The following is a 24,556-nucleotide window of genomic DNA, read 5'->3' as shown; positions in this document are numbered from 1 at the left end:
ACCATGTCTTCAAATTCATCTGCGTTAAACTTGGTGAAGCCCCACTTCTTGGAGATGTGGATCTTCTGGCGTCCAGGGAATTTGAACTTGGCCCTGTGCAGGGCCTCGATCACATGCTCTTTGTTCTGTAGCTTTGTGCAGATGGACATGATGACCTGGCCAACGTGGACTCTGGCCACTGTGCCCTGGGGCTTCCCCAAAGCACCTCGCATCCCTGTCTGGAGCCTAAGGTTAGGGACAGCAGGAGGTCAGACATAAAATGAACACAGAGCAGGAAGGGCTGTGTCCAGGGTCCGTTAGGGCAGCCTCTACAAGCAACAGGTTGAACACACTACCCAGTGGCTGTTGGCAGCCACTGCACACCGGCGCCATGGGGAGGGCAGCAGGTCGGCTAAATTGGCTGCAGACTAAAATTATCTTTAGAAGTTTATTTGTTCACAGATTTATGACAAAATTCTGCAATCATATGATCTGAAGGATAGAGGTAATTGCCTCAAATCTGAAGTATAATGTGTATATGGTAGTCTTTCGTTTGTCTGCCTTTAAGTGACATCTGATAAAAACTAAATTACAGGGAGCTACGAGGTAGCACAGCAAATTAAGCGCACATGGTGCGAAGCACAAGGACCCCTGGATACCGTTCAAGGCCCCATCTGTAGGGGGGGGGGGTCGCTTCACAAGCAGTGAAGCAGGTCTGCAGGTGTCTTATCTGTCTCTCCCCCTCCTCTCTCGATGATTTCTCTCTGTCCTAACAACAACAGCAATAACAACAAAAACAATAACAACGGGAAAAAAATGGCTTCCAGGAACAGTGGTGGAGGTGTGCTCTAGTTCAAAATCTTTTCCACTTTACCAGAGCGCTGCCTCCATTCAACTATAACTTAATTCCACAACCAGCTTCTTTCCTTCTCATTGTTTTATATGAAAAAAAGGATAAATATAAGCAAAAAATGCCACTTTTTTAAAACAACTGATTTAATAATGATCGACAAGACCTTAGGATAAGAGAGGTACAATTTCACACAATTCCCACCGCCAGAGTTTCGCATCCCCTCCCCTCCATCGGAATCTTTCCTATTCTTGATCCCTCTGGGAATATGAATCCGGGGCCATTATGGGGTGGAAGGTCTGAAAAATGCCCCTTCTATATTTAAAGGTTAAGTAATACGAAGCTGTAAAGCATGCCCATCTCGGCTGACATGGAGATTAATGGGATGAAAATACATGGGAGAGGGCAGGCAAAACTAAAAAGCACGTGTAAAGGGAACTTCTGCGTGCACAAGGTCTGTCCATGCGTGAACCTTCCCGTCGAATCTGTAAGCACAAGGCCAGAACTCTGCTGATGAAAACAAGCCCGAGAGTTTTCCATCCGTGTTCCCTGAAGCATCGCCCATGGGACCTGGGTCCTCCTCCTCCATTACTTGGCTATTTATTTCACGTCTGAGTTTCTAGGTTCCGCGGCACCTCATGCCCGGGTGTGCAGAGGCTGGAGCTCCGGGGACCCCGTAGGGTTGGCTTCACCGACAGAGCCGGGGGCCGCCGCGCAGCTGCAGACCCTGAAAAGTTTGAAGCTCGCACAGGATCCATGCAGCACAGTCCCCTGAACTTTGCCCACAGCCGGGCGGCCGGTGTGGCCCGGGCTCTCGCGGCTCCTCCGGGCAGGCGGCGGCGGAGGGCGGGTTTCCTCAGCGGGTGCGCGCGGGCCCGAGAAGGGGCGCTCAGCCTGCGGCTCTAGCTGGCGCGGGCGGTCCCCGGGCTCGCGGCGGGCGCCTTCCCCGGGGCGCCGGGCGGCGGGCGGCCGCGCTCTCTGCGGGAGGAGCCGCCGGCCGCCGTGACGCGTCAGGGAGGAAACGGTGGCGCCCAGCGGCCCTGCGGGGGAAAGAGGAAGCGCGAGAGCGCTCGGCTCCGCGCCCGCCGCGCCGGGAGGCAGCAGCACGCAGCTCAGCGCGGTAGGTGCAGGGCCGCGGGCGGGCGGGCGGGCGGGTCCGCGCGCGTCCGAGTGGCAGCCGGAGGCCCCACGGGCGGGTGAGACGGGGCGGGGCGGGGCGGGGCGGGGCGAAGCGAAGGCCGCCGGGGCCTGGGCTGCCGCTTCCCCTCGGGGTAATCGTGACCGTCCCGGGCCCGCCCGCAGCCTGTGCACCCTCTGCCCGGAGACCCGACTTGGTCGGAAGGGGCAGATGGATCCCCGCCCTCTCACCTCGCCCTCCCCGTTTGCGCTGCAAGATTCCGAGACTTTGCGGTCTTTGTGGGCGGACGGGCGGTGCGAATCTGTGCGCGGGTCGCGAGCCTGGAGAGGCGGGAGTCGCAGGGGCGGGAGAGCCCTCAGCCGGGACCCGGGGTGCGCGGGCGAGTGTCACCTGCGAGCACCCGGGACGGGAGGAGGCCTCGCGAGTTAGAGGCTCGGAAACCACCAACCTGTTGTCAGCGGACTCAAAAGTCTTAAGACTTTAAATGCGTTATTCATTCTTGAAATTCCCTTTCGGTTTCCTTGCAAGTGAATTTGGTTTTATTTGAGCCCCACAGCTTTCGCATCTACCGCCATATAGGATAGAAGTGCTTTAGGATTTTGAGGGTGATTGTTTTCTTCTTCTTCTCCTTCTTCTCCTTCTTCTCCTCCTCCTCCTCCTCCTCCTCCTCCTCCTCCTCCTCCTCCTCCTCCTCCTCCTCCTCCTCCTCCTTCTCCTTCTCCTCCTCCTTCCCCTTCTCCTCCTCTTCCTCCTCCTCCTCCTCCTCCTCTTCCTTCTCCTCTTCCTCCTCCTCCTCTTCCTCCTCCTCCTCCTCCTTCTCCTCCTTCTCCTCCTCCTCCTCCCCCTTCTCCTCCTCCTTCTCCTCCTCCTCCTCCTTCCCCCTCTCCTCCTCCTCCTCCTCCTCCTTCTTCCCCTTCTCCTCCTCTTCCCCCTCCCCTCCCCCTCCCCTCCCCCTCCCCCTCCTCCTCCTCCTTCTTTTGGAACAGCTTCTTGGAGAGAACACATCTTGAAAACGTAAATTCTTCAGTTTTGCACGGTGATTTCTGACCATGATTTGCAGTTATTTTTGATTCATGACTAGAGATACGAAATAAATACAAAGCACTATGATGTCTAAATCTTTATCAAAGTAAAAAAAAAATGCATATATATATATTGAACGGGTGTATTTTGTTTTTTTTTAAATTTTCTTTTAATGTTTATTTTATTTATTTATTCCCTTTTGTTGCCCTTGTTGTTTTATTGTTGTAGTTATTATTATTGTTGTCGTTGTTGGATAGGACAGAGAGAAATGGAGAGAGGAGGGGAAGACAGAGAGGAGGAGAGAAAGATAGACACCTGCAGACCTGCTTCACCGCTTGTGAAGCGACTCCCCTGCAGGTGGGGAGCCGGGGTTCGAACCGGGATCTTTACGCCGGTCCTTGTGCTTTGCGCCACCTGCGCTTAACCCGCTGCGCTACAGCCTGACTCCCACGGGTGTGTATTTTGATTCTCTGCTCTGCCACTAGGTTGAGATTACATCCAGCCAGTCTAAGAAGTGTCTTACTTATTTGACAGCACCTAGAGAGCTCTTACTATGTATTGGGCTCTTTTCAAGTGCTTTCTAAATATTAACTCAAATTCTTAAATTACAGCGGCTCTAGCTGTGAAGAGGCTGTGCTTACTACACTTCCTGCATGTCACTGCAAGGGCTAGAAGTCTTAGAGGAAGTTTGAGGCATATTTTTAGGACTGTGTACCTTCTGGCCTGCTTGGCTACACTCCTGTAAGAGTATCGCCACCCCTACACTCCCTGGGGATGGGAGTCAGGAGGCCCTGGAATGAGACCTGTTTTTTGTTGTTGTTGTTGTTTGTTTTTGCCGGTCTGGAAGAGACATTTAGCATCTTCCGTAAGATGGCCTCTTATATTGTGCCCATTATTAGCTAACTTTGGGGAGACCAGAACTTCTCCCTTTCTTCAACTGCCGTGAAGGTTAGTTTTTGTTTTTTAAAGGAAGCTTTGTTCCTAGTGTGCTTGACAGTTAACATGATGACAGTTTAGATTTGAGGGTTAGCTTGAATTTGAAATAGGGTAGAAGTGTTTTCTTTGTAACCATAAGCAAGAAATAATAATTTGCTTTTGGTAGCAGTGAGGCATAACCTTGTAGGTGTCAGTTTTTTGAGTTGTAGATTACATAGAGTATTTTTCTAGGATAATATTCCCTCTTCAAAGAAGTGACCTGCTTAGCCTTACTGGTAGAGATCCAAAGTGATGAGTAAGCTAGATACGGTTTTTCTTGTGATTACTGTAAATCTAATGTCACAATATGCATATCATACTAACTTTCTCTTTCTCATATATTTAAACTTCTAGAGAGATGATAAAAGAGACTTTAAGCCTTATTATTATTATTATTTAATATAATATATTTTAAAATATTTTTATTATATTTATTTATTGGATAGAGACATTCAGGAATAGAGAGGGAAGGGGGAAGTAGAGAGGGTGAGAGACAGAGCAGCCCTGCTTCACCACTTGTGACGGCTTTCCCCCTGTAAGGGGGGGACTGGGAGCCTAGGTCCTTGTGCATTGTAACGTGTATGTTCAACCAGGTGGCGACTTGGCCCCTTATTTTTTAAAGTATTTATTTATTGTAAAAGAGGTAGAGGTAGAGAGAGAAAAATTGATAAGAGAGAACTGAGACCAAAGTCTAGCTTAGCTTTGGCTGATAGTGATTTTGGATATTGAACCTGGAACCTCAGGATGTCAGGCATGATAGTCTTTTGTGCACCCATTATGCTGTCTACCCAGCCCTAAGTCTTATTTATCTATTTATTTATTTCCTTTTGTTGCCCTTGTTTCATTGTTGTAGTTATTATTGTTGTTGTTATTGATGTCGTTGTTGTTGGATAGGACAGACAGAAATGGAGAGAGGAGGGGAAGACAGAGGAGGGAGAGAAAGATAGACACCTGCAGACCTGCTTCACCACTTGTGAAGCGACTCCCCTGCAGGTGGGGAGCCGGGGGCTCGAACCGGGATCCTTATGCGGGTCCTTGCGCTTTGCACCACGTGCGCTTAACCCGCTGTGCTACCGCCCGATTCCCCTAAGTCATATTTTTGAGTGTACTTATGAGAGAGAGAGAAAGAGGGAGAGCGGAGAGAGAGAAAAATGTGACATTAAAATATTGTTTCACTATCTTTGGAGTTCCACTTGTCTCTGTCCGTCTGTCTTTGATACTCTTATGTGGTACGAGGGATCGAACCTGGATCTCAGATGGAAGGCAGACTTTCTTTCTTTTTTTTTTTAGTGATTCAATATTAATTTACAAAATTACATGTCAACAGGGGTACACATATGGAATGCTTCACAGATTTGTGTGTCATCCTTGCACAGGGGCCATGCTAATCTCTGTATCATTCCAGTTTTAAATATGTGCTGCTGAAGTGAGCACTTAATTTTATTTATTTATTTATTTATTTATTTATTTATTTATTTATTTATTTATTTTAACCAGAACACTGATGAGCTCTGGTTTATGGTGTTTCAGGGGACTGAACCTGAGACTTCAAAGCCTTGGGCATGAGAATCACTTTGCATAACCATTATGCAATCAACCCCCAAGAAGGCAAACTCTAACCACCAAATCACCTAGCAGGTGTCTCCTGAAAGTTAAACACATTACTTTCTTCTGATAAAACCTTTCATATATAACTTATTGGCATTCTGGAGATCAGTTCAGCCAGTATGACAGCTAACTCATGATTTGTAAAGCACTTCCAGATATATTGTATTTATTTGCTCTTCAGGGAGCCTTTGTAAAGTTAGAAGTCTTTTTTTTTTTTTTTTCTTCCAGAGCTTATGGTGGTGCAGGAGATTGAACCTGGGACTTTGGAGGCTCAGGAATGATAGTATCTTTGCATAACCATTATGCTATCTACCCACACCCAGAAGTCATTTTTTTATTTCCATGTTTACAGGTGAGAAAACAGAGGCATAGAAATGTTTAATGTGATTTTACCAGAATTGCACAGCTTGTAAAAGGTAGCTTTTGCATAGACAGCAGGTGTGTGGACAGTGTCTGCCATGTACCACCCTGTAGTAAATATTTGTAGAATACCTAATCCCAGATGACATCAGATTTCTGGTTTTCAAAACATTATACCTCTCTAATACCTTAAGTCATTTGTGCCTAACAAACTTTCAGGCCTAACTCAATGTTTCTTTCTTTCTTTCTTTTTTTAACTGTTAAAATTTTTTCTTTATTGGAGGATTAATGCTTTACAGTTGACAGTAAAATACAGTAGTTTGTACATGTGTAACATTTCTCAAGTTTTCCACATAATAATTCAACCCCCACTAGGTCCTCTTCTGCCTTCATGTTCTGTTGTTTTCGCCGGACTGGCTTCACGGGCGGGTAACAGACGACCAGGGACTCATGGTTGAGCTGTAGGCAGTATCTCTTTATTCATGCAGGACGCAGCACAATCTAAGCTGAGCTAAGCTAAACTCAAGTACCCTAAAACTCACAATGCTGTCTTTATATATACTTGCCAAGTAGGGTGGAAACAGGCTGTGACATAGAGAGGGTGGAGAGAAAAGTGACTGGTGAAAATCAGAGTGTGACAAAGAGGGGGCAGAGCAGGCGAGAATCCTATCACTGAACCACCAATGCCCTGGAGGGAGGGTGGTGCTTGTTAACAGTGGTTATGTAAATAGAATGCAGTGGTTATGTAAATAGAATAGTGTTAAGCAGGGGGGATTTAAACCAAATGAAACAGAAGGGGTCTCATGCATACCAACAATGTTCCAGGATGAACTCTCCCCCTAACCCCAGAGTCTTTTACTTAAGTTCAATCCGACTCCAGTCCACGTTCTGCTTTGTGTTTCCCCTTCTTTTCTTTTTTTTTTTTTTTTAACATGTCTAGTAGTGAGACCATCCCATACTCATCCTTCTCTTTCTGGCTTATCTCACTTAGCATGATTCCTCCAGGCTCCATCCAAGGGGGTGAGGAAGGGGGATTCACCATTTTTAATAGCTGAGTAGTATTCCATTGTGTATATTTACCACAACTTACTCAGCCACTCATCTGTGGTTGGACACCTGTTTTGCTTCCTGGTTTGGGCTGTTACAAATTTTGCTGCTATGAACATAGTTATACACAGATCTCTTTTTTTTTAATTGCTTTATTGGAGAATTAATGTTTTACATTCAACAGTAAATACAATAGTTTGTACATGCATTTCCCAGCTTTCCATATAACAATACAACCCCCACTAGGTCCTCTGTCATCCTTCTTGGATTTGTGTTCTCCCCACCCGCCCACCTCAGAGTCTTTTACTTTGGTGCAATACACCAATTCCAGTTCAGGTTCTACTTGTGTTTTCTTTTCTGATTTTGTTTTTCAACTTCTGCCTGAGAGTGAGATCATCCCATATTCATCCTTCTGTTTTTGACTTATTTCACTCAACATGATTTTTTCAAGGTCCATCCAAGATTGGCTGAAAACGGTGAAGTCATGAGTTTTTATAGCTGAGTAGTATTTTACTATATATATATATATATATATATACCACAACTTGCTCAGCCACTCATCTGTTGTTGGACACCTGGGTTGCATCCAGGTTTTGGCTATTACAAATCGTGCTGCCAAGAACACATGTGTACACAGATCTTTTTGGATGGATGTGTTGGGTTCCTTAGGATGTATCCCCAGGAGAGGAATTGCAGGATCATAGGGTAGGTCCATTTCTAACCTTCTGAGAGTTCTCCAGACTGTTCTCCACAGAGGTTAGACCAATTGACATTCCCACCAGCAGTGTAGGAGGGTTCCTTTGACCCCACAATCTCTCCAGCATTTGCTGCTGTTAACCTTTTCTGATGTATGACATTCTCACAGGAGTGAAGTGGTATCTCATTGTTGTCTTGATTTGCATTTCTCTGACAATCAGAGACTTGGAGCATTTTTTCATGTGTTTGTTGGTCTTTTGGATCTCTTCTGTGGTGAATATTCTGTCCATGTCCTCTCCCCATTTTTGGATGGGGTTCTTTGTTTTCTTGTTGTTGAGATTTGCAAGTTCTTTATATATTCTGGTTATTAGTCTCTTGTCTGATGTATGGCATGTAAAGATCTTCTCCCATTCTGTAAGGGGTCTCTTGGTTTAGTTTGGGTAGTAGTTTCTTTAGCTATGCAGAAGCTTTTTAATTTGATGTAGCCCCATAGGTTTATACTTGCCTTAGTCTTCTTTGTAATTGGATTTGTTTCATTGAAAATGTCTTCAAAATTTATGCAGAAAAGAGTTCTGCCAATATTTTCTTCTAAGTATCTGATAGTCTGTGGTCTAACATCCAAGTCTTTGATCCACTTGGAATTTACTTTTGTATTTGGTGAGATATAGCTGTTCAGTTTCATTCTTCTGCATGTTTCAACCCATTGTTTCCAACACCATTTGTTGAAGAGACTCTGCTTTCCCCATGTAATAGTCTGGGCCCCTTTGTCAAAGATTAGATGTCCATAGGTGTGGGGCCTCATTTCTGGGCTCTCAATTCTATTCCACTGGTCAGTGTGTCTATTCATGTTCCAGTACCAAGCAGTTTTGATGACAATGGCCCTATAATACAGTTTGAGATCTGGGATTGTGATGCCTCCGGTTCTGTTCTTTTTTTCTCAAGATTGTTTTGGCAATTCTAGGTCTTTTCTGGTTCCAGATAAACATTTGTAGCATTTGTTCTATTCTTCTAAAAAATGTGCTTGGGATCTTGATGGGGAGGGTTGTGTTTTCTGATCCATCTTCTTACTCTGTGTCTTTTAATAGGTGAATTCAGGCCATTGACAAGAGTGTTGTGATATATGGCCTATTTACGGTGGTCTGACTATTTATATAAAGGAGACCTTTCAGAACTTCTTTAAGTGCAGGCTTGGTGATAGTTGATTCTGTCAACTATTGCTGTCTGAGAAGGTTTTTATGCCTCCATCTAGGCTGAATGACAGTCTGTCAGGTTTACAGTATTCTAGGCTGAAAACCTTTCTCATTGAGTACTCAATAGATATCTTGCCACTCTCTTCTGGCCTGTAATGTTTGTGTGGAGATGTCTGTTGCTAATCTTATGGGTTTTCCTCTGTAGGTGACTGTTTTTCTCTTGCAGCCTTCAGGATCTTTTCTTTATCCTTATTCCTTTCCATTCTAAATAGGATGTGCATTGTTTTCTTTAAGTCTGGGTTAATTCTGTTTGGGAACCTCTGGGCTTCTTGAACCTTTATGTCTTTGATGTTGTCTAGACTACAGAATTTTTCAGCTATTATAGCCTGAAGAATGCTTTCTTCCCCTCCCTCTCTTCCTCTGGTAAGCCAATAAAGCATATATTGTTTCTTTTGAAGTCATCCCATAGGTCTCTGTTGCTATTTTCAGTATCTCTTAGTCTCTCTTACTTCTTTTTTAGTTGTCTCTAATTCATCCTCAATCTTGCTAATTATGTCTTCAGCCTCATTGATTTTATTCTCTCTCCCCTCTACTGTTTTCTGGAGTTCATCTATTTTGTTACCCTGTTCTGATACTGTTTCAGCTTGTTCAGCTAGTTGTGTTCTTAGCTCAGCTATTTCAGCTTTCAGTTCTCTAATAACCTTGAGATAATTAGTGTTTTCTTCCAGAGTCTCATTTGTTGTTCCTGTATTTCTGATGACAATTCTTTCAAACTCTTTACTCCTGTGCTTATTTCCTTAACTAGTGTTTGGATGTTGACCTCATTATTTTGTGCTTCACCCTTTGGGGGACTTTTAGCTGGACTCTTGTCCTGGTTTATTTCTCCAATATTTCTTCTTGTTGGTTTAACCATTTCATATAGTATGTTATGAGGTCCCTCTCTCAGTACTTTTCAAATTACTGATCACTCTTGCCTGGATTGACTTGTGTCTAATTAAGGTAATTAAAGGGTTCACAGTTGTGGAAGTTGACAGTTGTTTCAATATTATTTTAATCCCTGATTTGGAGCTCGGTGGCTTAAAAGCCTCTTTTTTTCTTTTTCTTCCCTGTAGGCTATGGGAGCCTGAGAGTTTTTAAACTCTAAGTAGGATTCTTAGCTTAATCACTGACTTCTGACCAAGAGATAAAGCAGGGTGTGACAGAGATAATCCAGTGGTTATGCAAAGAGACTTTCACAGCCCCACTGCTAGACCACCAAGCTATAGATCTTCTCTGAGTTTCCTGGTTAGTTCTCTGTCGCCTGGTGTCAGCACAGGGCCTCTCTGCCACTGCTCCAGATTCTGAGGGCAGTAGCAATGGAGACTCACAGTTGCACTTGGTGAGTCTCAGGGGAGTCCTCTCCTCTCTTCAGCTGTCCCCTTGTTGGTGAAACAGAATGGAGGTGGTGTCTCAACTGGTAAACTGCTGAACTATTACCAGCCACATAATCTCTCCCTAGGCTCCTCTCTGTCCACCAGCTACATGTGTTTGCACTGACCGGTGATTTGGTGGGTTCCTGAAGTCGTTCTAGTCCTGTCTTGTTTCGGTCTCAGGTGGTCTCCTTTGGTATTCCTAGTTGATCTGGGAGAGGAGAGGAGAGGAGAGAAACACCTCAATGTTTCTTTCTTATTTTAAAAAGAATCTGACATAACATATATATTGTCTGCAACAGGAATTGAAAATGCTTGATAGAGTCATTATTTAGGGTTTATTATCTCTAGGTTATTTTATTTAATTTTTGGAAAACCATGTAAATTTGTTTTCCTCCCTCTCTCTCTCTCAGACATCCTACTTTTCCCCCCTCTGGTTTGAAGAGAGTTTGTACACAAACAAGATTCTTTTCTTTCCCTTATCACTTAAAGTCAATTTTAAAGATGGAAAAAAATCACTGTAAGTTTTCAGTGACGATGAACTAAATTAAGTTACTTAGATTTTATTATCAAAGTCACACACAATGATCATGGAATTATATTGGGCTGTTAGAAATGTCATGATGCATTTTTGCATAGAAAAAATACGATTTTTTTCCTGACAACCTAATAATTTTTTGAAGCATCTGACATTACTAGTGTGGTATTTGTTATTTTTATTGCTTCCAGGGTTATTTCTGGTGCTCAGTGCCTCCATGATTAATCTGCTTCCTCCTGGAGGGTATTTCCTCCCTTCTTTTCTCGCTCTCTTTCTTTCTCCCTGTCTGTCTTTCTTATAAAGAGAGAAAGAAATAGGTGGGGAGCAGGGGCTTGAACCCCATCTCTTGAGCCAGTCTTTGCACACAGTAATGTGTGCACTGTACCATGTGCACCACCACCAGCCCCACTGCTGTGTTTTTTGAAGTATTATAAACTTACTTTATTATAAAGTCTTTAAAAAAAAAGAAGAAAAAGAAAATAGAAAGAAGGGAACAGCCTCAGTGGGGCTGGGAGACAGTTTAGTAGAATGAACATGACCTGGGTTCAGGCCCTAGCACCACTTGGAGATACCACACATGACAGATGTCTTTTTTTTTCTCCTTCTTCCTCTTCTACTTCTATCTTAAATTTGAAAAATAAAAAAGCCCTTTAGGAACTGTAAAATTGCGTATGAAGAAGCCCCAGCAAAAACAAAACAAAAAAAACAAGACAAAACAAAAAGAAACCTCTTAAGGGGCCTAGGAATAGCTCAGTGTGCAAATCTCATGTGTAAGCATGAGACCTAGCATGTGTAAGACCCTAGGTTTGATCCGCAGGACAACCTGGGAGCACCAGAGAATACTATGGGTGACGGAACAGTGCTGTGGTGTCTGTATCGTCTCACTGGTGTGTCTCTTCCTTTTTTTTTTTTTTTCTCTTTCTCCTTCTAAGGAAATAGAATAAAAAATGATTGGGCCAGGGAGGCCACTTAGTTGTGTCATGCATGTGCAACTTGGGTTCATACCTCTAACACTACATTAAAAAATGTTTATTTTCGAAGCATAAGCTCTGTATCCTAAATTATGTGACATGATACTAGGTTGTCAGAAAAGTCATGATTTTTTTTTTAAAGAATTTATTTATTCATGAGAAAGACAGGAGGAGATAAAGAACCAGACATCACTCTGGTATGTGCTACCAGGGATTGAACTCAGGACCTCATGGTTGAGAATCCAATGCCCTATCCACTGCACAACCTCCTGGACCACATGGTGTGTTTTTATATTCTTTTCTGTGCAAAAATGGGGCATGACTTTGCTGAGAATCTAATAGCTTACCTGGACAGTGTACCTGTTTTATCATATGCATGAATTAGGTTCAAACCCCCCCCCCCACCCTAGAGGAAGGTGTGGTGCTGTGGTAGTTTCCTTTTTCTCCTTTTGTCTCTATCTAGAGAAAGTACACATGGAGTGATAAAGCTCCGACAATGACGAAGAAGAAACAAAACAAAACAAAACAAAAATATACGATAGTCATATGGACACCCTTCAACTAGAGAAACGTAGCTATTACTTGTTGGGAGGAGTTGAGGAAGACTGTAGGAGAAAATAAGAGATGAAGTGGCCTTTTCCATGAAGGAAATGAGGTGGTAAGGAATCCTTAATGAAGCCAGACTGAGTCATTGCCTGTCAATGCTCTTCTGTGTGGGAGTGGAATCAAATACTTTTGAAACCTGCCTTGTTTTTGAAACCACTTTACCTTTTCCATTCCTCATGTTTCTCTTTTTGTTACTTCATGTAAATTACTGACGAAAGTGCTGATTCATGAAACTCAAATTATGTAACATGTTATTTCTGATAGAAATAGTTCGAGCATTATCTGAAGGAATTTAATTTCTGTTTTCCATTAATTCTATTCCTTATGGTGGCTTCTTTGTTCTTATTTCACTTTTTTTTTTTTCTAAAAGGTACCAGTTCCACATCTTATACTTCACGTCAAAATAATGTTAACTCAATACTAACTTTAAGTTGATTGTCACTGTCAAGAAAGATAAAATGGAAATCAGTTAATGAAGGCTAATTCAGAGGATCAACAAGTAGAATTTTATTCCCTATCCAAAGCAGGGAGTTTTCAAAAGACTTTGGGTGTATAATATCCATTCTCTGATTTTTTAATTTTATTTTAGAGCCTTTCCTATTTTCCACAGGCCCTCAGAACTATCTTGTACATATCCTTCTACCTATTATTTCTCCTAACAGTCAAAACCAAAATCAGTTTTTACTGGGTGAAAGGGAATTTTGTAGGGCAAGAAAGTGCTCATATATCAGATGGGATATATCAGAGCTGTGCGGGTGAAAATAAGAATCTTAGTGAGACTTCATGGAGGATACATGCAGACTGCCGTTCTGCCTCCTCTAATAGGGTCACATGTACAGAAGTGTCATTACAGGTAGCTCCTTAGCTCTCAGAATGGCTTTGTAGATGATTGTAGAGATTGTAGATGATTGTATTACCTTTTAACTTAAGAGTAGGAACGATTTGATAAACTCTTGGATGTGCCTTCATTTTGTGGCCTTTAAAAGACTTACTTTAGTAGCCCAAGTGGTGGCGCAGTGGTTAAAGCATTGGACTCTCAAGGTCCCGAGTTCAACCCCCAGTACTACATATGCTGTAGTGATGGTCTACTTCTCTTTTTCTCATGAATAAATAAATAAATCTTAGAAAAAAAGGCTTACTCTTTTTTGAGAATGCCTATCATGAGATATTTGAAAGATAAGGCATTGTATTTGTAGAGCATATAGTAGTGAATATGGTTCAGATTAATTGCACCTATTCATATTTTTAATTTTTTTATATTTATTTTCCCTTCTGTTGCTCTTGTTTTTTTACTGTTTTTGTAGTTATTATTGTTGTTGTTATTGATGTCATTGTTAGATAGGACAGAAAGAAATGGAGAGAGGAGGGGAAGACAGAGAGGGGGAGAGACACCTGTAAACCTGCTTCACCTCCTGTGAAGCGACCCCCCCCCCCAAGGTGGGGAGCCAGGGGCTCCAACCCGGATCCTTCCGCTGGTCCTTGTGCTTCGTGCGCTTAACTTGCTGTGCTCCGCCGGACTCCCCCATTCAGATTTCTGTTATATTTGATATCTTGGTCAATGCCAGGCAATTTTTTCTACAAGTGAACTTCATATATAAAATTTTATATGAAAAAGTGAACTCATTGAACTGTCAACAGACTGCTGGTAAAACATCCTAAATTGTGTTGGGGCTTCACTAATTTGCTTTTTTTTTTTTTTTTTTAATGGGAACAAGTGTAAAGATCCTGGTTGGAGCCCCCAACTCCCCACCTGCGGGGGAGTGGCTTTACAAGTGGTGAAGTAGAGTAGGTCTGTAGGTGTCTATCTTTCTCTTCCCCTCTCTGTCTTCCCCTCCTCTCTCCATTTCTCTCTGTCCTATCCAACAACAATGACATCAATACCCAGAACAATGTTAAACAACAAGGGCAATCAAAGGGAAAATAAATACATATACAAATGCTTAAAAAATAAGAACTTTATTGTAGTTATTCTAAAAGCAGTTTAACATTAACTTAAAATGATTTGGTTTCCCATTCAGCATTCACACATGCAAACATATATAGAAATAGTATAGACTGAATTCCCCTTCTCCTTCTCCTTCTCCTTCTCCTTCTCCTTCTCCTTCTCCTTCTCCTTCTCCTTCTCCTTCTCCTTCTCCTTCTGTTTTAACAGAGCGTGGCTCCTCAGCTTTGGGACCTCTGGTGTTTCTGGCATGAGAGTCTATTTATATTATTTCTGTGTTCACTCTTGTATTTTTTTGTTTGTTTTTTCTGCTCCAGGGTTATTGCTGGGCTCGGTGCCTGCACCATGAATCCACCGCTCCTAGAGGCCATTTTTCCCCCTTTTGTTGTCCTTGTTGTTGTAGCCTCGTTGTGGTTATTATTATTGCCATTGTTGATGTTCGTTGTTGGATAGGACAGAGAGAAATGGAGAGAGGAGGGGAAGACAGATAGACATCCGCAGACCTGCTTCACTGCCTGTGAAGCGACTCCCCCGCAGGTGGGGAGCCGGGGGCTCGAACCGGGATCCTCGGATCCTTGACGCTTTGCACCATGTGTGCTTAACCCACGGCGCCACCGCCCAACCCCTCTTTTGTATCTTTTAAAATACACTTAAGCCACTAAAATGATTCATTTTTTTTAGAAAAATTAAAAGAAAATAGGAATCACCTGTAAAGCTACTATTAATAACCATATATTATATATCTTTCTAGGCTTTATATTGGTGTTGTATATCTTTGTAGATTTTTATTTGTATGTGCACATATTTTCAACGGTATTAACTTTTTCTCTTATACAGACTTTCTTTGTTAGTCAGGAAACCGTATTTATGTAGCAACCTAACGTCATAGATTCCATGCACTTCGGAACCAGTTCTTTTACTGTTTCCTGGCCACCTGCCATACCCCAAACCTAGCTAACACTCTTGGAAATTTATACTACTTCTCATAAAAGGGTTGAGGTGAAAGTGTGTGGATGAACTCACAAAATCTATCAAAGCCATGAAGCAGACATCCTCTTTTAGAGATCAGTCAATATTTGTATATTAAGTATGATACTTACCTTTTAGTTAAAAATTATAAGACACTTGAGAAAGGATAGAATATTCACATATAATCAAGTGTGATCAAAAGAGAAGATTGCACCAAAAGAAAAGACAAGGGTGTGTGTGGGGGGGTCAGGTCCTGGAACATGATGGCAGAGGAGGAGCTAGTGGGGGTTGAATTATTATGTGGGAAGCTGGAAAATGTGATGCATGTACAAACTATTGCATTTTGCTGTCAACTGTAAACCATTAATCCCCCAATAAAGAAATAGTAATAAAAAAGAGGACAATGTATCTTTGGAGTAAAGTGGGTAGTGATTATAATAAGGGAAATAGAGAGAGAGGTGATTGGTAAGTAACTATTAGGTGGTATCACACTCATTTATGGGATATAGACAGGCAAATTGAATGAATTTTTAAAAATGAAGTAGTCACATTATCTCTTAGACCCTGATAACTATGGTATTTGTCAGAGGGAATATGACACAGGACTGAGGTGGCGGGTCCTATGGCTTACACATACACATATATCTTTTTGCTTCTTTCCCTTATTTCTGAAAGTTTAGAGGTTAGTCCTTTTAACTTTTTTTTTTTTTTTTGTCATCTTCTTTTTCATCATGAAAACTTCTCTGTCCTTCCTCCTCCCATTCTTTTTCTTTTAGTCTTGGGCAAAAAAGATACTTATCGTGTTAGGATAGTAAAGTACAGGCCTTTAATAAGGAAAAGGAAAGGTTTTAGTTTGGGGAAAGAAGGTAGGCATTATAAGGAACCATTGGTTTCGACCTTCAAAGCCGTTGAGAATACCCAGTAATTCCTTTCAGAATTTTTACAGAAATCCCCACCCATTTCTTCTCTAAATAAGCTGCTGCTTCTTCTTCTTTTTATTTATATAAAGGAAACATTGACTAAACCATAGGATAAGACGGGTACGACTCCACACAATTCCCACCACCAGATCTCTGTAATAAGCTGCTTCTTCTTAAGAATCGACACTTCAGAAAAAAGTGTACAACTGGGGAGTCGGGCGTAGCTCAGTGGGTTAAGCGCTGGTGGCGCAAAGCACAAAGATGGGCATAAGGATCCCGGTTCGAGCCCCCGGCTCCCCACCTGCAGGGGAGTCGCTTCATAGGTGGTGAAGCAGGTCTGCAGGTGTCTGTCTTTCTCTGCCCCTCTCTGTCGTCTCCTCCTCTCTCCATTTCTCTCTGTCCTATCCAACAACAATGACAGCAATAACAACAACAATGATAAACAACAAGGGCAACAAAAGGGAAAATAAATAAATAAATAAATTTTCAAAAAATGTAAAACTGCTTATTGTTGGGATTTCACATTGTTGCAACAACATTGTTTTGTGCTGTTTATCCTCCTACTAAAGATGTTAGCTGGATTATGGATTATAGATTAGGGGTTGGGTAGAAAACATTTTGATCATGAAAGCTCATTCATAGGTCAAAACTTTGTTCGCATCAGAAAATATATCCAAAGTTCTACATATCTGTTTTAAAACAGCCTTTCTTTTAAAGTAAGTTGGAGACTGAGAAGACTATGTAACTAAAGGTTGGCAATAATTGAGAATTAATATGTCAAGGTTCCAAGACCTTTTCTTCCAGAGTTTATTTTTTATAAATATTTTTAATTTATTTATTAATGAGAATGATAGGAGAGAGAGAGAGAAAGAACCAGACATCACACTGGTACATGTGCTGCCAGGGGTTGAACTCAGGACCTCATGCTTGAGAGTTCAGTGCTTATCCATTGCACTACCTTCCAGATTGCCAGAGTTTCACTAGCAGAGATGTGCATTGGTAAAAAGCCCAGATTGCCCTTTGAACCCAGGGGATTAGAGAAAAAGCAATACAGATTGCAGGAATGCGAAATTGCTACTGGCAATAGACAGAGGTAGAGGATCATAACCTGCTAGCTGACTCCAAACTAACTTCAGTTCACCTTCTAGGTACTTGTACTGGACATTGTTAAGAGACATTATAAGCTCATAACTACCTAAGCTGTACTTTATGGCTGATTTTTCACAAACATTAATGAAAAGTACTTTGAAAAGATATTTTTGCTTAAACTCCAAAGAACATGGATTTTGCGTAAACTCCAAAGAACATGGATTTTTCATAAACATTAATGAAAAGGACTTTGAAAAGATATTTTTGCTTAAACTCCAAAGAACATGGAGCTAAAAGAAATGATGGCTTAAAACATAAAAATGCTTTTGGTTTGGGAAGTGGCGCAGTGATAAAGCTTTGGACTCTCAAAAGCATGAGGTCCCGAGTTCGCTCCCCGGCAGCACATGTGCCAGAGTGATGTCTGGTTCTTTCTCTGTCTTCCTGTCTTTCGCATAAATAAATAAAATCTTTTAAAAAATATAAAAACGCTATGTTTACTTACTGTCTAGTAGTTTTAACTGTGATATATATATATATATATATATATATATATATATATATATATATTTTTTTTTTTTTTTTTTTTTTTTTTTTGCCTCCAGGGTTATCTCTAGGGCTTGGTGCCTGCACTACGAATCCACTGTTCCTAGAGGCCATCTTTTTTCCATTGTTGTTGTTGTTGGATAGGACAGAGAGAAACTGAGAGAGGAAGGGAAGACAGAGGGGGAGACAAAGATAGACACCTGCAGGCCTACTTCACTATTTGTGAAGCAATCCCCCTGCAGGTGGTGAGCCAGGGATTTGAACCAGGATCCTTGTGCGAGTCCTTGTGCTTTGCAGTATGTGTGCTTAACCTGGTGCTCTACCACCCTGCCTCTCTCTCCTATATATTTTTAAATGATTCTTGGTTTTGTACATCCAAAATGTAGATATTTGTACATAGTTGACAGTTTAATTCATTCTGACACAGGTACTTTTCTCTCTTTTTCTTTTCTTTTCTTTTTTTTCAATGAGTGCACTACTCAGCTCTGCTTTATGGTGGTGCAGGGGATTAAAGCTGGGACTTTGGAGCCTCAAGCACAATGGACCGAGGATCATATGGGGTGTAGAAGGTGGAATATCTGGCTTCTTTAATTGCTTCCTGGCTGAACATGGGTGTTAGCAGGTCAATCCATACTCCCAGCCTGTCTCTCTCTTCCTAGTGGGGCAGGGGTCTGGGGAGGCGGGGCTCCAGGACACATTGGTGGGGTCATCTACCCAGGGAAGTCGTTTTTTTCTTTCTTTTTATAAAATATTTGCAAAAGTTCTTCATGATGTTTAGTTTTATTTACAATATTTATTTATTATTTATTCCCTTTTGTTGCCCTTTTTGTAATTATGATTGTTGTTGTTGTTGTTGGATAGAACAGAGAGAAGTGGAGAGAGGAGGGGAAGACAGAGAAGGGGACAGAAAGACACCTGCAGACCTGCTTCACCGCTTGTGAAGCGACTCCCCTATAGGTGGGGAGCCAGGGGCTCAAACCGGGATCCTTATGCCCATCCTTGCGTTTTTCACCACCTGCGCTTAACCCACTGCGCTACTGCCCGACTCCCTAGCTTTATTTACTTTTATATCTTTATTTATTTATTGGCTAGTCAGCCAAGAAGTCAGAGGGAAGGGGGTAATAGAGAGGAAGAGAGACAGAGAGATAACTGCAGCCCTGCTTCACCAATTGTGAAATTTTCCCCTTGCAGGTGGGGACCAGGGACTTGAACCTAGGTCCCTGTGCGTTATAACTTGTGCGCTCAATCAGTTGCACCACCACCCTGTCCCCAGAGAGAAAATTTCTTGAGGAAAAAGCCAGCCGAAAGAAAAAAAAATCACCTTCTTGAACAAAAGTCTTTGTCCCATTGAATTCAAATGTTATTTCCACTGAGCATTTAAAGATTAAAAATTTACTTTTGTGATGCAGAATGGTGTGTATAAATTGCTAAATGATAAAGTAAATACAAAAATCTCAATAAAAGAAACTATTTGGTTTCTAATTTACACCTGAGAAGGGCAGAATTACCTAAATACTAAAAGCAAACCTACCCTTACTTTCTAAAAGGGTAAACCCAAGATTTAAGTAGGTAAATTATAACCATCGTAATCATAGGGGGGAAATTAACTAGCTTTGCACTAATTGTGTTGGCTCTGTCAAGTTTTATTAAGAAACTATTGTATTTTTTAAAATCATTTCTTACCTTAATTGTAATTTGTAAAGAAAGGTCTACCTGGCTTTACCAGGACATGCCATACACTTTTGTGCTAAAGGCTTAAAGGCTAAAAGCTAACTCCTTGCAAAGTCTTTCATCAGAAAGAATAGGGAGAATTGATAACTGAGATTAGTACCTGCTGATGAAGCAGTGGTTAGTTATGTTTGAAAACTGGCTTTTTTTCATTTTTATTATCTGAGGTAATATTAGTGTTTTAATATACAAACTGACACCAGACTTCAAAAAGAAAGCTGGCTGAAAAAAATTTTTCTCATCACTGACATAATTTTGAATGACGTACTTATTTACAAGAGAGTTGTCATGTGAGTACAGTTTTTTATCTCCTCCAATAGGTGTCTGTATACCACACCCATCTGATAACTTCTTCCACCACCATGGGTCCCCATGCCTTCTCAACCTCCCCCCCTTTAGAATTCCTAACTCTAGTGCAGTAGTCCACAGCTAGTCTTCCTCTTACCTAATAGAAAAAGAATTACATAGGGTCACGTGGTGGTGCATCTGGTTAACCACACACTCTACAGTGCTCAAGAACCCAGGTTCAAGTCCCCAGACCCCATCTGCAAGGGGAAAGCTTTGTGAGTGGTGAAGCAAGCCTGCAAGTGTCTCTCTCTCTCTCTGTCTCTTCCCCTCTCTCACCCCCTTCTCTCTTGACTTCTCTCTCTAGCCAATTAAAAATTAAGACAGAGACATATTTTATTAGTGATTTAATAATGAGTAACAAGATTGTAATTATACAGGGGTGTAATTCCATGCACTTCCCACCACCAGAGTTCTGTGTCCCATCCCCTCCTTTGGAAGGTTCCCTATTCTTTTTTTTTTTTGCCTCTAGCGTTATCACTGGGGCTCAGTGCCTGCATTAAGAATCCACTGCTCCTGGCAGCCATATTTTTTCCATTGTTATTATTGGTGTTGTTGTTGCTGTTATTGTTGTTGCTGCTGCTATTGTTGTTGTTGCTCCTGTTGTTGCTGTTGGATAGGACAGAGAGAGATTGAGAGAGGAGGGGAAAACAGAGAGGAGGAGAGAAATATAGACACCTGCAGACCTGCTTCACTACTTGTGAAATGACCCCCCCCCCCCCACAGATGGGGAGCCCAGGGCTCGAATTGGGATCTTTGCACTTTGTATTATATGCACTTAACCTGGTGCACAACCACCTGACACCCCCCTTGTCTCCCCCTTTTTTAAAAAAAACCAGAGCATTACTCAGAGCTGCCTTATGGTGGTGCAGGGGATTGAACCTGGAACTTCAGAACCTGAGGCATGAGTCTCTTTGCTACCCCCCCCCCCAGGTTTCCTGTTCGTTATCTCTCTCCCATTCTATTTCCCCTCCCTTCTCAAATCCCTCTCTTTCCTATCCAACCCAATATTTTCTCCATTGGTGATCATTCGTATTGCTTCCATTCTGAATCACACTGCTATGAATATTCATATGTAGTTTTTGCACAGATATATGTTTTCATTTCTCCTGGGTCTATCTAGAATTTCTCAGATATAAGATACATAATTTTTAATTTTTTTAGAAATTGTAAAACTTTTTTCAAGTATCTTCACTATTGTACAATCCTATTAGTAATGTGTAAGAATTCAGATTTTCCCACACCTTCAGCAATACTTGTATCTGTCTTTTTTAATTTAGTCATTTTGGTGGGTGTGGAGTAAGATGTCATTGTTGCTCTTGTTTGCATTTCCCTAATAGCTAAACTTGTTGAGCAGCATTTCATGTGCTTACTGAGAATTTGTGTATTTTCTTTGGAGAAGTGTATATTCCCACCCCAGAGTTCTACATCCCATCCTGTCTGCTGGAATCTTTTCTATTCTTTATCCTTCTGGGAACATGGACCCAGGGTCACTATAAAGTGCTTCTATAATTACTTCTCCACTAGAAATGGGCATTGACAGGTCGATCCATAATCCCAGCCTGTTTCTCTCTTTTCCTAGTGAGGCAGGGCTCTGGAGAGGTGGGGTTCCAGGACACATTGGTGAGTTCATCTGCCCAGAGAAGTCAGGTTGGTGTCATGGTAGCATCTGAAACTTGGTGGCTAAAAAAAGAGTTAAGATATAAAGCAGAACAAATTGTTTAATCATCAGGAACCTAAAGGTAAGAATATAGCAGATGAGATTTTGGGTCTCCATTTTGGAAAAGGCTAGCAGGTCTATTTTAGGTCTATTCCAAGGGGCCCATGACTTAACTAATTTTTGCCTGAGCCCAACAGCTAACATGCAGATGGGCCAAAGGTAATGGTGTCAGGATTGGAAATAAGACTAGAAAACTGTATCAGGGCAGAGAGTAGCTCCCAAATATGGAAAAAAATGCATAAGTACCATTAACTGTAAACTCCATCAATCTGATCTGGGGCCCATGTTTCTTCATATTCAGCACAGGAGCCTGTGTAAACTCTGCATCCCTGTGATCTGAGCTCGCATTCTGTGATCATAGCAAGGAACATTCTAGGATACACTCACTTTAGGACTTGTCTTCCTCGAGTGGCAGAGTATTTCGACTCAGTTTCCTTTGGAGTGTGGGGCAGTCCCTACCATTGTAGTTCAACATTGAGAGCAAGGTCCTGTAGAGGCTCACAAGAGAGTTTATGATGTTCTTCCTGATGGAGATGACCAGTGATGGTGAATAGAGGGATCTTTTAGAGATCTAGGCCCATCATTACCTATGTGGGAAGCCCAGGAGTCCATGACTAGGGCCCCAGAGGATGGGGGACTCTAACAGTGACCAAAAGATCATTAGAGTGTGCCAGTCTCTTGCCCTCATCCAACTTTTGTAGTCTTTATTTTATCTGACAGGGTTGGACTTAGAGTGATTGTGAGAAGTGAAATAGGAAGTAGGTGAGGAGCATATCTAGGTCTAAGTAGAAACTATTTGATTAAGCACTTTATGGTGTCTTTTTAAGGTCTTTCTACTTCCTGCTGCACTTACTGAGTCAGTGCAAACTGTTGTGCGCTTTTACTTTAAGGTCTATATTTTCCCCTAACTTATGGCTACATGTGCGCATGTGCTCTATCTCATAGCCCCTGGTCTATATCTAGGTTCTGTGGCTTTGTTAGGAAGTGCGCCACTCGAAATAGAATTAAGGAGTCCTATGAGCTAGGAAAGGTCTCATTAGAATAATAGAGCTGGAGGGTTGACATTCCACACCTGGCGTCTCTGGACACAATCCGAAGTGAAACATGCCGAGGTGATACTGGTTACATTGATTTGGTGGAGATCAGTAGACGCACTATCAAGTGGCAGGGATTGAGAGAAGCATGAAGGAAAATGAGCCACGCCCCAAAGGTTCTAGGACTGGGAGAAACATGGGTTCTATAGAGAATGAGGAAGGTTCCTGCTGTCTTAGAGTTTAAGAAGGCAACACATAGTTATTATTATAACCAAGTTATTTAGGAATTTGGTTTGCCTTGAAAATCCCATGTTTAGGATTTATTGTAACATATAAGACCTTACCAAGATTTATGTCATTTAATGCTATTTACAAATAGCTATATCTTATATACTGACAAGACCAGTTGCTTCTAGTCTCCCTTGTCTAACATTATAGGTGATCTGATGTTTCAAAGAAAAAGTCATTATTAGAAGTTTATTAACAATTTAAGCCTAGTGTTAAAATTCAGTCATGTTACTAATTTAAATTGCGAGTGCTTAGGTTGAAGAAATATATACTCAGAACTGAAGCATTAAAAAAATCACTTATAATTCTGATTTCCATTTCCGAATTGCCACTTCCAGGTCTGACCTTTAAAAGCCTGGGCTCTTTGATCAATAAAGAATCGAATTGCCCTGCCAAAAAAAAAAAAAAAATCACTTATAATTCTTAACAGTGACCATATTAGAAGGTCATTTGACTTAGACAAATGGATATAGGGCATATGGATCAGAATGTTGTAGAGAAATTCTACATCATTTTTAGATTATCTTGCTTTCTAGATTACTGAGGGAGACAACACTTTAGGAGAAAGCAGTATGGACAGCAATAATAGCTATGGAGGAGTGAAGAAAGATTATGAAAGTGGAAAAAATGTAGAAGTGGAAGAAAAGGGAGGAAAAAGTAGAAGAAATCACTACAGATTCTTGGCAAAGAGGCTGGTACTCAGAAATGCATTCCTGGTCAACCTAAATCTTTACCTCTGGGAGGGAAATTTCCAAGAATGAATACATCCTTTCCAGTAATGTTGCAATATCTGCATTACTTCTTCCCATTCAGATTATGTAGCAATAGTCTCTGTTGGCAACACTTGAAGATCCAGGAGAATGGATGTGATTATTTTAAAAAATCTTATGACCTGAAATAGAAAAGAGAAGATAGTTGTGAAAAAATGTTTGGTAATAGTGAAAGACACAAAGTAGGCACTTGGCTGGATGAAAATAACCTATTCATAAATAATACTCTATAACATTCAATGGCCTTGGATAGGAGGCCTGGACTGTCTGGTTCTAGTGTTAGCTCTCAATAACTTGTTAAATGAACCTTAGCAAATGACTTGACTTTTTTTCCTATAAATTATGTCTCGTTCCTTCCTCTTCTAAAATTGTATGATTTTATTAAATTCATGTATGAAAAAAGTTTTAAATAAAGATTATTCTTTTAATAAAGGTGGAAGTTTTTATTGTTGTTCTCAACTTTTACAATTTTGGCTAGAATACACTACATGAATAAGAGTCTTTCTTGCATTATGTAAAGCCAAGCACTGATTTATTTGAAAACAAAGGGTTTCTTTACAGTGTCACTTAGCCCAGCATTGCCATGAATCCAAGAATTATTCTACACTAATCAGAGAACAGTAATGCATTTGTACTTAAGTTGAGAGTTCCACATAACCATTCATCAGGGATGAATTGGGGTGAACGAGTACTCCTAACTAAATTTGCAAAAGTTCCAAAATGTACTGATAAAGTTCACTACAGGAATCATAAAGAAAAGCAGGTTGGAAGTGTAGTTGACCTTGTGCAGAACTCTTGGAGAAGCTAGTGTTACAGCT

General features: G+C 41.4%; 1 protein-coding gene and 2 non-coding genes across 9 annotated transcripts in view; 1 reads left to right on the top strand and 2 right to left on the bottom strand.

Moving 5' to 3' along the window:
* Positions 1–278: 278 nt before the first annotated feature.
* LOC132542857 (small nucleolar RNA SNORA70) lies at positions 279–406 on the bottom strand. The gene has a single exon (XR_009553826.1). It is a non-coding gene; the product is annotated as a small nucleolar RNA SNORA70 (small nucleolar RNA).
* Positions 407–1,809: 1,403 nt separating this feature from the next.
* The window catches only part of SGK3 (serum/glucocorticoid regulated kinase family member 3), a 137,280-nt gene continuing 114,533 nt past the window's right edge, over positions 1,810–24,556 (top strand). For 5 of the 7 annotated variants that reach the window (XM_060200643.1, XM_060200675.1, XM_060200684.1 and 2 more), the window contains exon 1: positions 1,810–1,949. The gene's annotated coding sequence lies outside the window, so the exon portion shown is untranslated. Of the gene's footprint in view, positions 1,950–12,247; positions 12,443–24,556 lie in introns of all 7 variants that reach the window. The other 2 variants (XM_060200659.1, XM_060200635.1) reach the window with 2 other exon arrangements.
* LOC132542750 (U6 spliceosomal RNA) lies at positions 5,297–5,399 on the bottom strand. Its single transcript, XR_009553721.1, has one exon. It is a non-coding gene; the product is annotated as a U6 spliceosomal RNA (small nuclear RNA).

The sequence above is a fragment of the Erinaceus europaeus genome, chromosome 1 (assembly GCF_950295315.1).
Source record: "Erinaceus europaeus chromosome 1, mEriEur2.1, whole genome shotgun sequence".
Taxonomy (NCBI): Eukaryota; Metazoa; Chordata; class Mammalia; order Eulipotyphla; family Erinaceidae; genus Erinaceus; species Erinaceus europaeus.
Note: the sequence above shows the minus strand (reverse complement) of the source record. Positions and strands in the feature narration are given on the sequence as shown.